At 36.4% G+C, this 16768-nt stretch overlaps 2 protein-coding genes across 2 annotated transcripts in view; both read right to left on the reverse strand.

The window, feature by feature from the left end:
* LOC145266622 (proton-coupled zinc antiporter SLC30A5-like) overlaps positions 1-16768 on the reverse strand; it is a 103391-nt gene that overhangs the window by 75325 nt on the left and 11298 nt on the right. The window lies entirely within an intron of this gene.
* The window catches only part of LOC145272817 (uncharacterized), a 731987-nt gene that overhangs the window by 35810 nt on the left and 679409 nt on the right, over positions 1-16768 (reverse strand). The gene's annotated exons all lie outside the window — the stretch shown is intronic.

Below are 16768 nucleotides of genomic sequence, written 5' to 3' on the forward strand. Positions count from 1 at the left end.
GGTAATATGTGGCAATATTTCTAAGTTTTCTTTGATATTAGATATACAGGGAAGGGGTTTGGTTATAAGGCAGAGGTAGCAAAGTCTTTGGAGGTGTTGAATAGGACAAAATTGATTTTTGGATGTAGATGATTGGTGTGGTGGGATAACAGGGGGAAATGTACTATTAACAATAATAATAATAATAACAATACCAATGACAATAATAATGATGATAATAATAGCGATGACAATGATAATAATAACTAAAATATGAATAAAATTAAGGGGTACAGATAAAGGAAAGGTCAAAATAACACATGAAATACATTTAAGGGATAAAGGATGACGAGTGAAGTAAAAAGAACAAGAAAAGGAAAAATAAGAAATAAATAAAAAATAAATAAAAATAAAGTTTCGTTAAATGAATTGTATGCATACGAGAATGAGGTACAAGGGATTAGAATAATATATATGTACACATACACACACATGTATATATATATATAGGAGCAAACAGTTAATAAAACATGTTAAAAAACACTTTGAAAAAGAGTTAAAAACATATTTAATCTGAAAAGGAAACACTTGATAAATGGATAGTCTTAATCCGCGGAGTTTCACCCGTACTATATTGCACTCGCATCTCATGCCCTGCTATCATCTAAAATATAGTTTGGGCACAACTCGTAGTTCAATTCTTAACACCTACTCACACTCTAATATTATACTAGACCCAAGCTCACATGAATAAAAAAATAAAAAATAAAAGGAAAAAATAAAAAATATATATATATACAAAAGAGAAAGCCTCAAACCACATTATCTCCTCCGAACAAGCCTCCTTACAATCATAGTTGCTTACACTGCATGAGCTCTACTCAACCCCTTTATCCAGTAACAATGAAATAACAATGTCCCTAATCCACTTTGAGGAGTGTAACTATTCAGCAGATATAACCTCTACAAACTAACCCAATAACATTAACTAACCACGCGGGGTCGCAGAAATACCTGGATTAGAACCCAGGCGCGGAGCAAACCCTCTCAGTGGTGACGGACCCAGTAGATCTTTCCAGATCATCCGTCTAGGAGAAGGAAAACTCTGAAACTAAACCAAAGAGGAGGGAGGCCTCTTCAGTCTTGGATGACAACCTTCCTAGAGCTGGTGACTCAATCAAATTACCGGTTTGCAAACCTAAAATGCTTAAGGAGTAGATAGGTCCTGCCTATCGCCCGGCTTCCATATTCCTTCTTTGCCTATTAGTCAGGCACAGAGATACTATCACAGTGATTCGACAGAAACACCCAGTGGTAGATCTTGTTTCTTGTCTAGGGCAATGAACGCCGTTTCCCCACTCCCGACACACCCCACCCCTAAAGCTGGGCACTTGAGAATGCTTGAGTACCACATATGCCTGAGCAATTAGATTGGGTTGACCTTCCTCTGATGGGTTGAGGGTACCGGATTGACAGTTACTGGCTGCTGTTTCCGACTGGTAGTACAGGAGCCCTAACTCTTTGGTAGCGCTTAGAGCGGCTGCTCCATCAACAGTTGAATAATATCGGGATGTTTGCAGTGCCATGGCGCGCATGGAAAGGGACCCTGCACTCATCCCCGGTGGGCTTTCCTGAGGCCACAGTCCTAGTTGATGGAGGGTCAGCTGATGGTCTACTTGTGATGCATGTGTGATATTCTACATAACCTCCTGTTCGGTTTCCCCTAACCCAACTGAAACTCGTTAAAAAACATGATGACAGTACAATCTAAAAATAAGCTTAAACCAGGCTTAGGGTCAAACAAATCCAACTTGCCTCCTCCCTTGAGGCTTGCATTCACAAATATCCGTGGGCTTAGAACTAATTTAGCTGATGTTGAAGCATTTCTCCTAACAAATACCCCGGATATCTTAGCACTAAGTGAGACTAACCTACACTCCTCCATCCCCTCTAACTACTTTAACATGCCTGGATATCTCCCACTCTGCCGTAAGGACTCTGACAGATATATGCACGGACTTGGAGTTTACATTCGTAATACCCTTCCCTTGACTAGAGAAATAAACCTAGAAATGGATGATCAAGCCTTTATGTGCTTTAGACTAATCATGCAACACAACATTAGCTACTTTTACTTCCTCTACCGCTCTCCCTCGACCCAAGACTGCACCACAATAAACAAAGTATCTGACAGCATAGACACAGCACTTCGACACTAGCGCCCAAGTTCATGTATTTGGCGACTTTAATGTTCATCACAAAAACTGGCTTGGATTCTCTACTTACACAGATGCAGCAGGCAGCGCAACTCATAGCTTCTCTGTATCTCACTCCCTATCGCAAATTGTTACTTTTCCAACCCGCTTCCCTGATCAGGAAGAACAACACGCATCACAATTAGATCTGTTTTTGACCACAGTTCCTGATGATTGTGTAACGAAAGCCGACAGCCCACTTGGGAACGCTGATCATGCGGTGATAATGGTTGAAATCGCCCTAAACTCTAGACCCAAAACTGAAGAGCCAGTGCTCAAAACGAGATATTATAAAAAGGCTGACTGGGAAACTATCAGAGATCTTATCAGAGACGCCCCATGGGGAAATATTTTTTCTCTCCCTGCTGAACAGTGTGCAACCGAGACCACTGAATGGTTCAAAACTGCAATCGAAGCGCATGTTCCCATGCGGAAATTCTATAGCAAGCCCCACTCTCCCCAATGGTTTACTTCGACTTGCGCAACTGCCATTGCTCAAAGGCAGCATGCATTCCGCAGGTTTAACCGACATAAGTCCAGTTCAAACAGACAGAAGTACATAGAAGCTAGAAGTAACGTTAAGAAAGAAATAGCGACAGCTAAGAGGGAATTTACGGAAACCACTAAAAAACGCATCGAAGCACAAAAACTAGGAACTCGTGACTTCTGGAAAATCTACAACAGTGTAGTAAATAATGAGCAATCAACAATTCCCCCACTAACCAACAATCACGAGGTTCTTTGCTCAGCAACCGAGAAGGCTAACATGCTTGCCAGTCGGTTTGCCTCAAACTTCACACTGGACCCTCTAAACCACCCCCTACCTCAATTTCCTATGCGGACAGACGCCACGCTAGACGATCTGAAAATCACCCCTGCTCAGGTGCATGCTATCATAAAAAACCTTGACACTTCCAAAGCATGTGGACCCGACCTCATCCCAGCTGTGCTATTAAAAAAGTGCTCAGCCGAAGTAGCTCCAGTTCTCTCCAAACTCTACAACAAATGCCTTAATGAATCTTGCTTTCCGAGCTGTTGGAAAACTGCTTCTGTAGTACCAGTATTCAAGAATTCTGGCGAAAGAACTGACCCATTAAATTATCGCTCTATTAGCCTCCTCCCACTTTTTGCCAAAATATTTGAGACCTTAATTAACCATGCTCTAGTCCAGCACCTTACAGATGCTAAACTTCTGACCGACCATCAATATGGATTTAGACAAGCCCGTTCCACGGCAGACATCCTCACTGTAATCTCTGAACGCATATACCATTCACTGGACAAAGCGGGAGAGGGCAGAGCGGTAGCTCTAGATATATCTAAGGCTTTTGACAGGGTATGGCATGAGGGTCTCCTCAGGAAGATTAGATCTTACGGTATCACTGGTAGAATACTTAACATAATTAAATCCTTCTTAGATAAGAGAAAAATCCAGGTTGTCCTCGACGGTCGTACATCTAAACAATATGATATAAATGCGGGAGTGCCCCAGGGATCTATCCTTGGACCTCTGCTGTTCCTGATATTCATAAATGACCTCCCCGACAAAATTGCCTCTGAGATGGGTATATATGCTGATGACACCACACTCTATAGCAGGCACGACAGGAAAACAAATGAACATATATCTAAAGATAAAGTATAGAAACACTAGAGGATGACCTCCAATCAGTAGTGGAATGGGGACAAAAATGGATGGTAACGTTCAATACCACCAAGACAAAACTGGTTTCATTCAATAATTACAAGAAACCTTCTCTACCACCTATAGCAATGGCCAACGACTCTTTATCTGAGAGTACGTCTCTCAAGCTCCTTGACCTAACGTTCACAGGAAACATGAGTTGGAACAATTACATCGAGGGCATTGCCAGGGCCGCTGCAAGGAAGGTGGGCTCTCTCTACCGTGCTAGAAAACTTTTAACACCCGAAAGTATCCTGTACCTCTATAAGGCCACTATTCGCCCATGTATGGAGTATTGTTGTCATATTTGGCCCGGTGCATCGGCTACTAGTCTCTCGCTCCTTGACAGGGTTCAAAAGAGAGTCGCAAATCTGATAGGCCCTAAACTGGCATCTAAACTTTAGCCTCTGTCCCATCGTCAAAACGTTGCATCCCTCTGCCTGTTCTACAAGTATTATAATGGTGAATGCTCTGAAGAACTGCAAGCACTTGTGCTCCCACGACGTGAACACCCTCGACAGGCCCGACAAGCTGCAAAATCCCACCCCCACACTGTAGAGATCCCTAGATGTAAAAGATCTTTCTACTCCAGTAGTTTCTTCCCCAGAACTGCTAGACTTTGGAATTCCATTCCAGGTCACTGCTTCCCCAACTGTACTGACATGCATAAGTTCAAGTGCAACGTGAACCAACATCTCGCTGCCCTAATCCCTACATAGTACCCCAGTAGATGTTTCCCCTGATAGTAGCCCCCTACACCAAAGTGGCAATGTGCCTTGTTTGGGGTGAAAATGTAATAAAAAAAAATACTTTCCTTCTCATCAGAGGGTAGGAATTGGCAAAATACGGGATCGGATTTTGCATACAAAAGTATTTGATGAAACAACAAGTAAGTCAAAGATCTTACTTGATAACAAAAAGTGAAGCAGAGGGAATATGGTGAAGAAAAAGGTGATTATACGTGAATGGATAGTCTGGTGAAAGATAAATAATCCAATGACAGTAAAATCCAAAAATATAACTTCAAGAAAGTTAATTGAATTTCCATTTGCACAAGTAAAATCCAAGGAAATCCCGTATTTGGAAGATGGTCCAAAATAATACAAAAGGCCGAAATCCATGGAAAACTCCGCGGATTAAGGACTATCCACTTATCAAGTGTTTCCTTTTCAGATTAAATATGTTTTTAACTCTTTTTCAAAGTGTTTTTTAACATGTTTTATTAACCGTTTGCTCCTATTATAAGCTATATCTCCTATTTGGTTTTATCGAGCTTTTACATCTGGCTGAGATAACTTTATAAATATTAATTCTTTAATATTTACAATATACTTTAGTTTTAACATCTTGGATCATTTTGGTAAATTTAATTGTAATTTTTATTTTATATATATATATGGGATTAGCCGGCAAAACAAAAAGTAAAAAGTTTGAAAAACAATATCCTGGGGGGTGGGGGGGTGTAAATCTCCTTGGTAGGAAAATGTCTGCAAAAGTCTTAGAGAACTGAACTCACTTTTTTCCTCTAATGCACTGAGATATATATATATATATATATATATATATATATATATATATATATATATATATAGAGAGAGAGAGAGAGAGAGAGAGAGAGAGAGAAAGAGAGAGATCTAATAAAATGACAAAGAAAAAAATGAAATCACTATATGCTTTTGTTCAATGTTTAGTATAAAAAGAAAATTGTATTTTCACACAATATTTGTAACAATAAAAAATATTCAAAAAGCTAGATTTAATGATATCGTTCATGGAATACATCTGTATACAGTAAACGCATCTTCATCAAACAATACCCCAACTTCGATTCGCACCATTCATACAGTAAACATAGCATAAAATCGCACGTTGTCTACATTGACAAATTCGGAAAATGAATAACAATGTATACTACCAAGAAATAGTCAGGCTAAGAATTATTTATGTAACCTCAACTCTGGTGAAATAATCTATGTCCAGGTAATAAAAAACAGTAGAGAAGAAACCAAAACCGAAAAAACTTTCAACAGTCTCTTTACACTAAAAGCCTCTATGGAAAGGTTTGGAAAATATGTGGTCCTTACAACATACAGGTAATGTTTAAAAGTGATTCAACACTTCAAAGACATCTTGTCAGCAGAAGAAATGATCAGACACTATATATCATCCATATCATATACTTGTAGAAAGGTTTACAGGGGTCAAACATACCGTTGAATGCAAGATTATTGGAAAACAATAAAATCAATAAAAGGAGACAGAAGTTGTATTTCATCTACCATATGTGGAATGAAACGAGAGTTCCTGTCCAGAAGTCCCCTATATTTTAAAAAAAAAAAAAAAATCCAGACAATGTACATAGCTATGACGAAACGAAAATATCATGTTCCAAAAATCACATAAATTGATTAAGTAGTTTTATTTTTATAGAGAACTAGCGGGAGTACCCGGCGTTGCCCGAGTGTTTGTTTCCGGGACGGGGGGGGGGGGGGGGGAGTTTTAAAAAATGTTATGGTAGGTAAGTAGGAAGGATCAAACCCGGAGTCATGAGTAAAAGTAGGAAAATAAAGTGTGGAAAAAAAAAAACAAAAAAAACATCTGCAACGTTAACAGTTCGGCCACCAATAAAAGTTGTTTAGGAAAAAAAAAAAAAAAACGACTACGGTAGGTCGGCGCGAACGTGAAAATATAATGTGAATTGTCCAGCACGCTAACCACTACGCCACAGAGCACTGCAGCTTAGTTTAGTGATTTTAAATAACTTCACATGAAAGAACTACGAAGCCAAACCGGTGTTCTCTTCTCAACTGTTCCTTGTGAACGATCCCCAAACGGTGTTAAGTGGTGGGAAGGGGAGGAGGAATTTTTTAGAGAGAAAATATTTTACCACTTCCATTGATCTTAACCGATTTTGGCCGTGACTTCTCAGCAGAAAAAGTATAGAAATCTAAGATTATCGAGGAATTTGAGAAATAATAAGCCTATAACACACCTCAGATATTGTTCTGCCGTTTGTGCATATTATATTTGCATGAAATATCTTGATTTTTAATCCTATTAATGTCAAAATCAGACGGGAAAAAATGAGTTCATTTTATTTATATAGAGATATTACTTTAAGCTATTAATCGAAATTTGTAAGCATTACAACATAAATCTAGTAAGTATGAATTATTGTTGAGTTATCTTCCTTGTTTCCTGAACTTTTTTTCAAAATGGCAGGAGAGACAGTCACTCCTTGTATACCTATAAAATTTTATTTTCTTATTTAAAAATAAAACTACTTTATAAATTTATGTGATTTTAGGAACATGATATTTTTGTTTCATCATAGATGCATACAACAGACAGATTCTTTATTTTTGTTTTTTAATATAGAGGGAATACTGTTGCCATATCTGGGCAGGAGCTGCTAAAAACAGCCTATCCTGCCTTGACAGAGTACAAAATAGACTTTGTGGCTTAGTGGGGGATGCCCTTTTCTCTACCCTGCAACCTCTCTCCCACAGAAGAGACGTTGCGAGCCTATCCTTGTTTTATCGTTATTTCCATCGCAGGTGCTCGTCTGAACTCCAATCTCTGGTCCCCCCCTCACCAATCTTTCACGAAAAACACCCGTCTAGCTGAATCCACTGTGAAAAATTTCCCACACTCTATATCTGTGCCTAAATCAAAACGCGGATTCCATGAACAAAGCTTCTTTCTTAGAACTGCACGCCTGTGGAACTCTGTTCCATCTGCCTGCTTCCCTCCGGACTACAACTTGGATGTGTTCAAGTCCAATGTTAACAAATTCCTAATGAACCGCCCTATTAATTAAACACTTCATCAAATCTCCACACTAACGTAATGTACTTGCAATAACCCTTATCCCTGAGTGGCTTCCGGGCCTTAATAAGTGGTGATCACTGTGTAAAAAAAAAAAAAAAAAAAACGGGGTGAAAAAAAAAAAAAAACATCCAACAAATAACTGTTACCAAATGCAAGAAAAGTTTCTACCTACCTGCATGTTTTTTCTTCTCCTGAAAAGTGCTTAAAAAGGTATATTCATTTAACTATAAAATTTCATTCAAATCCTCTTTCATTAGAGTGATGATACAAAATGGCTGTCTGTCATCACTTTCCAGAAATCACCAAGATTTGATTACTTATTTTTTCTTATGTTATTTTCTTTTAATTAGGTAGAAAAGTAAATTTTATTGCATTTGGAACTCACTGTAGATTGGTTTCTTTTTTCACCTAGAAATAAAAAACATTGAACATTGGTGACGTCCACCAAAGCACTCGTAAACCATGATAAAATGAAATTCTAATGATAGAAGATTGGAATGAAATTTTACAATGAATTAAAAACGTTTTCAAACACTTTAAAACACAAAAATTATGCAAGTACATAAAAAAGTAACTTTTCTTGCATTTGGTAACAGTCATTTGTTAAATAGTTCTTTTCTTTACTCCCTTTTTTTAAGATGTTAACTACAATGCACCTTTGTCGAAAACTCAAATGATGGTTACTTAAAAAGTTTCACCATTTTGTGGATTTTAACCTTTACAAGAATTTCAGTTGAACAATTCACTTTACAAAAATCATTTATTATTCAAGACACAAAGTTTGAACAAGAAAAATCAATTGTCCTGACATTTTGAAAGCTTCATTCTATTTAAGCCACGGATCTTTAAAAGTAGCAAAGAAACAGTCAGCTTGAAAAGAGAGTTCAGATTCCATCAATGTCAAGTAAAAAAGGTTCATTACAAAAATGTCATTTCAAATCAAACAAAATAAATGCAGAAACAACAGCATTTGTTACCTTCTTCACTTTTTGTTAGAAAAAAAAACAAAAAACAAACAAAAAAAACCTAGTAGGCGATGCCCTTTTTTCTGTTCTGCAACCTCTTTCCCATAGAAGAGACATTGTGAGCCTGTCCTTGCTCTATCACTATTTCCATGGCAAGTGTTCGACTGAGCTCCAATCTATGCCCCCCCCCGCCTCGCTAATCTTTCACAAAAAGACACTTGTTTAGTCAAAATCACTATCAATAAATTCCCCCACTCTCTATCAGTGCCTAAACCTAAACATGGATTTCATGAACATAGCATCTTTCCTAGAACAGCCCGCCTGTGGAATTGTTCCGTTGGTTTGCTTTCCAGCTGACTACAATATCATTGTAAACAAGTTCTTATTCAACAGTCCTCGTAAATAATCTAATTATACCAAATTACCACTGCAAATTATTATTGTGCAACTGTCCCAATGACTACAATATACACATTAACCTTTATCCTCGAGTGGCCTTCGGGCCTTGATAAGTAGTGACTCCTTTGTAAAAAAAAACAAAAAAATCCCTCATTCATCAGGGAGTGCCGATAAGGCTATACGGATATCTTTATTCCCATCAAGTGTGCTACACTTTGGGAGAGAGATTTTTCACAGATTATCAACAGAACTTCATCTTTCTCCTCATAAAGGAACGTAAGTACATAGACAATTCCTGGCATTATCTCCTTTCTGACGAGGGATCAATTTGTTTTGTGTCACCCGAGAATCTCTCATTCATTAATATTGACAGGTTTACCCAGGTATGTTTATTGCTGTCCAGGATACCCCTTTTTACGGAGCTGGATTTTCCGAACAATATAAATTGATCATTTTGCTCTGCTGGTGAGGTAAGTAAATCGGAATGATATCTAACCTGGCATTACCTCCTCCTTTTAAGGAATGTGTATATGGTCTGCCTTTAGTCTTTTTTTGAGAAAGTGAAGTTCTGCAAGTATATTTTTGTTGCCAATCGAAATCCCCATCTTGAAAATCGACAGATTGGCATAGACTGAAGTGAAAGCTTGGCAGAAACTTAAACTGGATCAAGCAGATAATGAGATGAGCTGACTTCAGCTGAATGACGAAGATGCCTCATACATATCTCTGTTGGGTCTTGACTGAGATGTGGACACTAGTGTTTAAGATCCTTATCCATGGTGATGTCATACGCATACACAGCACAACTGATTTTATATACAATGCATCTGCGTTTTTTCTTACGAGTCTGCCTTGCTTTTGTCTTTTGTAAACTAATGCATGCTACCTCAGCAGTCACTACTACAAAAAGCAGCAAAATCAGTAGAAGACAAAGAAAAAAATGCAGCGTTCCGGTCGGCAATTGTTGAGAGACATATGCTGTTATGATGATATACAGCTGTTAGGATTGCTTTCAACAGCCTCCCAACTTTCGCTTCTCTTATTTTGCTCTTTATTCGTCACATTCCATGAACCATGTTTCTGACAAAGAGGGAAAATTGCTGTTTTCTGTGTCAAAATCTATACATCTAATGGGCCGTTCTTAGTCCCATGTGTGACCAAAAATACTGCAAATTGGGAAAACTAGCTCATATAACTCTCAAGGCCTTACAGGTATATTATTTATATACTGGTTATAGGTGTGTATTTAACTTATGTACCTATCAGGTGACAATTTGAAGTATTTTATATATTATGTTGATTAAGGATCAGAGGTCAAATAAGGTCGGTCACGTGTGTGACCTTGCATGGAATTAGATTTTTCATGATGAAGACCAACTTACAAACTGTGTGAATTCTTAAAAGTTTGAATATTTATAATTCTATCAGACATGCATTATAGTTTTGTGAATAGGAAATGAGCCACGAATAGTATAAATCTCTTGCAGCTATTTTTTTTGTATTTATACATTGATGTATGCCCCATATTTAAGAATTCAGGTGATCGCTCATCTCCCTTACAGTACAAGCCAATAAGTCTCCTGTGTGTCATGAGTAAGTTGCTGGAATCTGTGTTAAATAGAGAAGTAATCAACCATCTCAGCAAAAATAACCTTCTTAGTGACACGCAATATGGTTTCCGCTCTGCTAGATCTACAGCAAATGTGCTTACAGTTATATCGCATAGGATTAGCGAATCTCTCGACAGAGGCTACCTTTCCAGGGCAATTGCTCTTGACATATCTAAGGCCTTTGATAGGGTATGGCATAAAGGTTTACTTCACAAGATCTCCAGCTACAGTATAGCTGGAAATGTCTTCTCAATTATTCTCATTTCTCTCTCATAAGAATAGTGGTTAATGGGCAGAAATCAGAAGCGTTTAGTATTAATGCTGGAGTCCCTCAGGGGTCCATCATGGGCCCAACTCTCTTCTTGGTCTATATTAATGATCTTCCAAATCACATCCTTACATCATTCGTAGACATCTATGCTGATGACACTATCTATGGTAGCACATCAAAGACCGTAAACGACCAAGTTCTCTCTGATTCTCTCTCCTCTGATCTTGAGCAAGTGGTACAATGGGGAAAGAAGTGGCTTGTTACTTATAATGCATCTAAAACCAAGTTTTTATCTTTACATCATCAACGCTATGATCTCCATCTGGCATCAATTGAAATGAATGGCTCTCGTCTTCAGGAGGCCTCATGTTTTGATAAGCTTCTGGGTTTGACCATTACTCCTGATCTGAAATGGAACACGTACATTAAATCCGTTGTCAAGGCTGCTGGAAAAATGGTGGGATCCATCTATCGATCCAGTAGATATCTCACTGCTGATGCAATTCTCTATCTATATAAGAGCCAGGTATGCCCAAGGATGGAGTACTGTTGCCACATCTGGGCAGGAGCTGCTAGAAAGGACTTATTCTGCCTTGATAGAGCTCAAAATAGACTTTGTAGCCTTGTGGGGGATGTCCTTTTCTCTTCCCTGCAACCTCTTTCTCACAGAAGAGATGTTGCGAGTTTGTCTCTGCTTTATCGTTATTTTCATGGCAAATGCTCGACTGAGCTCCATTCTACGGTCTCCCCCTCGCCAAACTTTCACAAGAAACACCCGTCTAGCAGAAAACACTATCACTAATTTCCCCCACTCTTTATCTGTACCTAAACCTAAACGTAGATTCCATGAGCAAGGTTTCTTTTTTTAGAACTGTACGCCTATGGAATTGCCTTCCGTTTTTCTGCTTTCCAGCTGTCTACAATATGGTTGTCTTCAAGTCTAACGTAAACAAGTTTTTGATGAGCTGTTCCATATAAGGAAACAAATTTACCGAATCTCCATTACTAACGGTTACTATATTGTCCAATTTCTACTGTATACTCTTTAACCCTTATCCTCGAGTGGCCTCTTGGCCTTGATAAGTGGTGATGCCTATGTAAAAAAAAAGATGTATGTTCACATGTGTGACATTTGGTTCACTTGTCAAAAAACGCCTCTAATACTTATCGTTGGCTAGTTTTTGACCTTGAAGTTTTTATTTTTTAGGTCATACCATTGCATAAGCAGATCCCTGAGAGTGAGGTCAAGCAATAAATTTAACCAGAAAACATGACCAAAGGTCACGTGCAAAATATTCATGTGGTCAAGTGATGGCAAACAAAAAAGTCTGTCACAAGTTTATGCAAGGTCCACGAGATAACATCAAAGCAAGGTAAAATTATAGGATGCAAATCGTTGGTTAGCAAGTGACCACAGTTTTGCGGAACAATACAGATCAGAATATCGTCATCATCTGGGCCAAATATAAAGAGATACAAAATAAAGAGAGAGTCAACACAACGACACAAGAGAAGTGCTAGCAACTGCATCTTTTGCACACCATCACCGTCAACCCTGTAACGCCATCATTAGATTTGTCAATCTGTCATAGAAAACTAAAAGCTTATATTTATAGAAATAAACATATTTTTATAACCAGCTGCTAGTGATTTCTATTTTCACTAACGAGAGTCTAAGTCAAAGATATGACAAAATTTGTTATTTTTTAAATTAAATACAGTTTGGCCATCATCAGAGTGAAAATGTAGCAATTACATCAAGTGGCTTCATGACTTGTCTGGAGCGATTTCCATAAATAACAAATAAAAATGATTTGCAACAGTTATTGAAAGTGGAGAGTACTGAACACCTGGAGTGATTTGTCACTCGGGGAACACCACCTGTTACTAATAAACAAATATTAATTATTCATGTTAGAAATCATTGTGATAAGAAATAAGAATAATTATGATACAGATTGACAAATTATTCTTTCGGATAATAGATAAATATTTCTCAAAAAGCTAAAATTATCAATAAAAATAACATTAAACTTAGTGTTGTTAAAAAAAAAAAAATCAAAATAAAAACAGCCATTTTGATTTTGTCATTCAATGAAAAAAAAACAAAATAATAAAAATAATAATAATAATACTAAACTTCATATCCCCGAGTGGCTCCTGATAAGTGGTGACCCCCATGTAAAAAAAAATTAAAAAATAAAGATAAAAAAATAATACTAATACTAAACTTCATAGAAATGACAATACTGTTAAATGATGAAACAAATTTATGTAATCATCTCTATATAAATAAAATGAACTCATTTTTTCCCGTCTGATTTTGACATTAATAGGATTAAAAATCAAGATATTTCATGCAAATACATTATGCACAAACGGCAGAACAATATCTGAGGTTCGTTATAGGCTTATTATTTCTCAAATTCCTCGATAATCTTAGATTTCTATACTTTTTCTGCTGAGAAGTCACGACCAAAATCGGTTAAAATCAATGGAAGTGGTAAAATATTTTCTCTCTTAAAAATTCCTCCTCCCCCTGCCACCACTTAACACCGTTTGGAGATCGTTCACAAGGAACAGTTGAGAAGAGAACACCGGTTTGGCTTCGTAGTTCTTTCATGTGAAGTTATTTAAAATCACTAAACTAAGCTGCAGTGCTCTGTGGCGTAGTGGTTAGGGTGCTGGACAATTCACATTATATTTTCACGTTCGCGCCGACCTACCATAGTGTTTTTTTTTTTTTTTTTTTCCTAAACAACTGGAATGGACTTTTCTTGGTGGCCGAACTGTTAACGTTGCAGGTTTTTTTTTTTTTTTTTTTTTTTTTTTTTCCACACTTTATTTTCCTACTTTTACTCATGACTCCGGGTTTGATCCTTCCTACTTACCTACCATAACATTTTTTAACCCCCCCCCCCCCCGTCCCGGAAACAAACACTCGGGCAACGCCGGGTACCCCCGCTAGTTGTAGAATAAAAACTAATTGTCCATTAATGGATTACAATAGAAAAATGCAAGCATGAAAGTAATATGGTTAAGCTTAAACATGGAAAAGTAAAGGATTAGTTGTTAAAACTGGAAAAAAAAAGGACAAGTTATTTTAGTAAAAAATATAATAAATTTATAACTTAAAATATTGCAGCATTAAGAATTGATTATATAATGTTAAATTGAATTTCAAAAAAAATTTAATGCAGCAATATTTTAAGTTATAAATTTATCATATTGTTTTACTAGAATAACTTATCCTTTTATTTTCCAGTTTTTACAGCTAGTCCTTTACTTTTCCATGTTTAAGCTTAATCATATTACTTTTCATGCTTGCATTTTTCGATTGTAATCCATGATTTTTCCAGGCTTCCATTAAATTCACTTGTTCTTTGTTTAATCTCCGTCTTATTTTTTTTGCCCTCATAAACATAGCATACACATATGTAAAACAATGTACGGACTCGTTTGCTTCAATAAAATCACCCAATTATCTCCCCTTCATTCTTTCATTCCGTCTGTTTCACTTGTTACTTCTCTTTTCGCGACAGCAGTGAATTAGTAGCAACACTAGTCACTGAAGCGATGTGATTGCTATGGAAACCAGTCATAAAAAATGTCGCTCACCTCCTTACGTTTTTTTTTTTACGATTTTGATTGGTTGGTTGTTTTGTTTGACGGCATATCAACCCTTTTCGGGTTATTTAATGCAGAATCCAAAGATTTTGAAGAAAAATATTTTTAATAGAATATATTTGCTGTTTTCACGTTGGTTTCTATTTAACCCATAGTTGGGACCCTAACAGGTACTACCACTCCGGGTCAGAGTGGGAGCAATGGTAATTAAAGGGTGGCTCCACACTCCCCAAAGCCCACAAGCTGGGGCCTCACCACTGGATATAGTTCAAGGTCATATCCAGGACCTCCATTGAGGGACTTTTACCCCACCGACAGGGCCCTTACGATTTTGAACACCAGTAAATTCATCATAACTTTTGTTTTACTGAACGAAAAAAATTTTTTCACAATATAGCTGAGAAAGTGATCTATAAACTGTAATAATTGTTTGAAATTTGATCAAAAAATGAGTGAACAGTGAAGCTTTAAAGCAGTTCTAAATGACTAAAACTGCCACTTAACCATGTTTGAATGATAATGTTTAACAGCTAATGTTATATACAAAGCAAGAGTAAATAATAATAAAGTGAAACTTTATACAGAGGCAACAGAAAATAAATTCAAGAGCAATTATAATTATCGTGTGATATCAACCAAGAATGACAGCATGGGTGAGACATGTAGCTCATTAAAAATAAGAGAAAAACACCAGAAAGCTATATGTGGAGAAATTTAAGTTTATCAGATCCTAGGAGAAATCCAAAACTACATCTTTATTATTTTTCTCCCTAATTATTTTTTTCTTCACTCTCTCATTCATAATTAGGAAGTTCATTTGTTGGAAATGTTTCACCGTCTCTATTTGAGTCATCTGTAAATACATTTGATATTAGCGTCTGCATTTTTAATTCATAGCCATCCAATTGCGTTTCTCAAATTATGTGAATACAATTTCCAATATTTTCCGAACAGTTAAAAACATAAGATGGTGTCAATCACACAACCATACAACATCAATTTAAGTGAAACACTATTTTCTTCTTCATTTTTAACTTCTACTTCATATTTTCCCTACTATTCACCGTCTTGGGTTTTTTTTTTACCTTTTCTTCATATTTTTCATCTTTTTCATTTTCTTCACTGTTCAGTCATTTATACATACAAACATGCTGTTTTTTTAATGACCGATAGCTTCCTATTATATTTTTCTGACATTTTTTCTTTCTTTTTCTTTTTTTTAAGCTTCTTCCTTCCATACATGAAGACAAAATGACAACTTAGTTTTGTCATTTTCTCCATACAGATTTTCAATGTCCATTTTCAAGGACTTTTTAAGCTTTCTCCAGACAAAATTCAAGTTTTCAAAACAAAATTTGGGGTCTGTTTTACAATCCACAGTGATTTGAAAACTGATAAAAAAATCAAATATCTAGCAAATAAATGTTACCATAGCCAATAACAGTTAATTTGTGATCTGCCTGCATTCTTTTTGTTTGTTTTTTAAAAATAGTTTTAAATGCTTTTTATTTCATCTCAAATATTAACTCTTTTTACAACTTAAATTTCCAACCAAAATGACTGCTGTCTTGTCCATTTGCTTTTGGCCCCGCCAGCCTTATTTTTGATTATTACAATTTCTTTCTTTTTTTTATGAGGGGGGGAGGGATTAGCCATTGAAGAGTCCTGTTTGCAAAATGAAAGTATTTGGGGGGGGAGGGGTCATTTTTATTTATGGCGACACCACTACTCTTCCCTCCCTTGTGCCCTCATTCCAAAATTTGAATCCCCATAAAAAAAAAAAAATTTGTGATATTGAAAACTAGGCCGATTATGTTCTTTTATCACAAAACTACACAAGGTAGAGATATAACTCTTGTATCCACAATTTCAGAACAATGTATTTTGATTTTATTTTCAATATTTAAAAAGATATTTTAATGGTATTTTTTATGAATACTTGAAAAATAATTTCATGGTATTTATTTCAATTTTATTTTTAATATTTCAACACAAATTTTTACAGAACATAAAAAATTCAATTTTCAAACCCTTTTCAAAAAGTTTTTCATAATTTTCAACGTAATAACAGAAATAAAAATTTTTTCATAATTTTCAACGTAATAACAAAAATAAGAGTTTTTCATAATTTTCAATGTAATAACAGA

This window comes from Euprymna scolopes, chromosome 4 (assembly GCF_053919585.1).
Source record: "Euprymna scolopes isolate OS-2025 chromosome 4, ASM5391958v1, whole genome shotgun sequence".
Taxonomy (NCBI): domain Eukaryota; kingdom Metazoa; phylum Mollusca; class Cephalopoda; order Sepiida; family Sepiolidae; genus Euprymna; species Euprymna scolopes.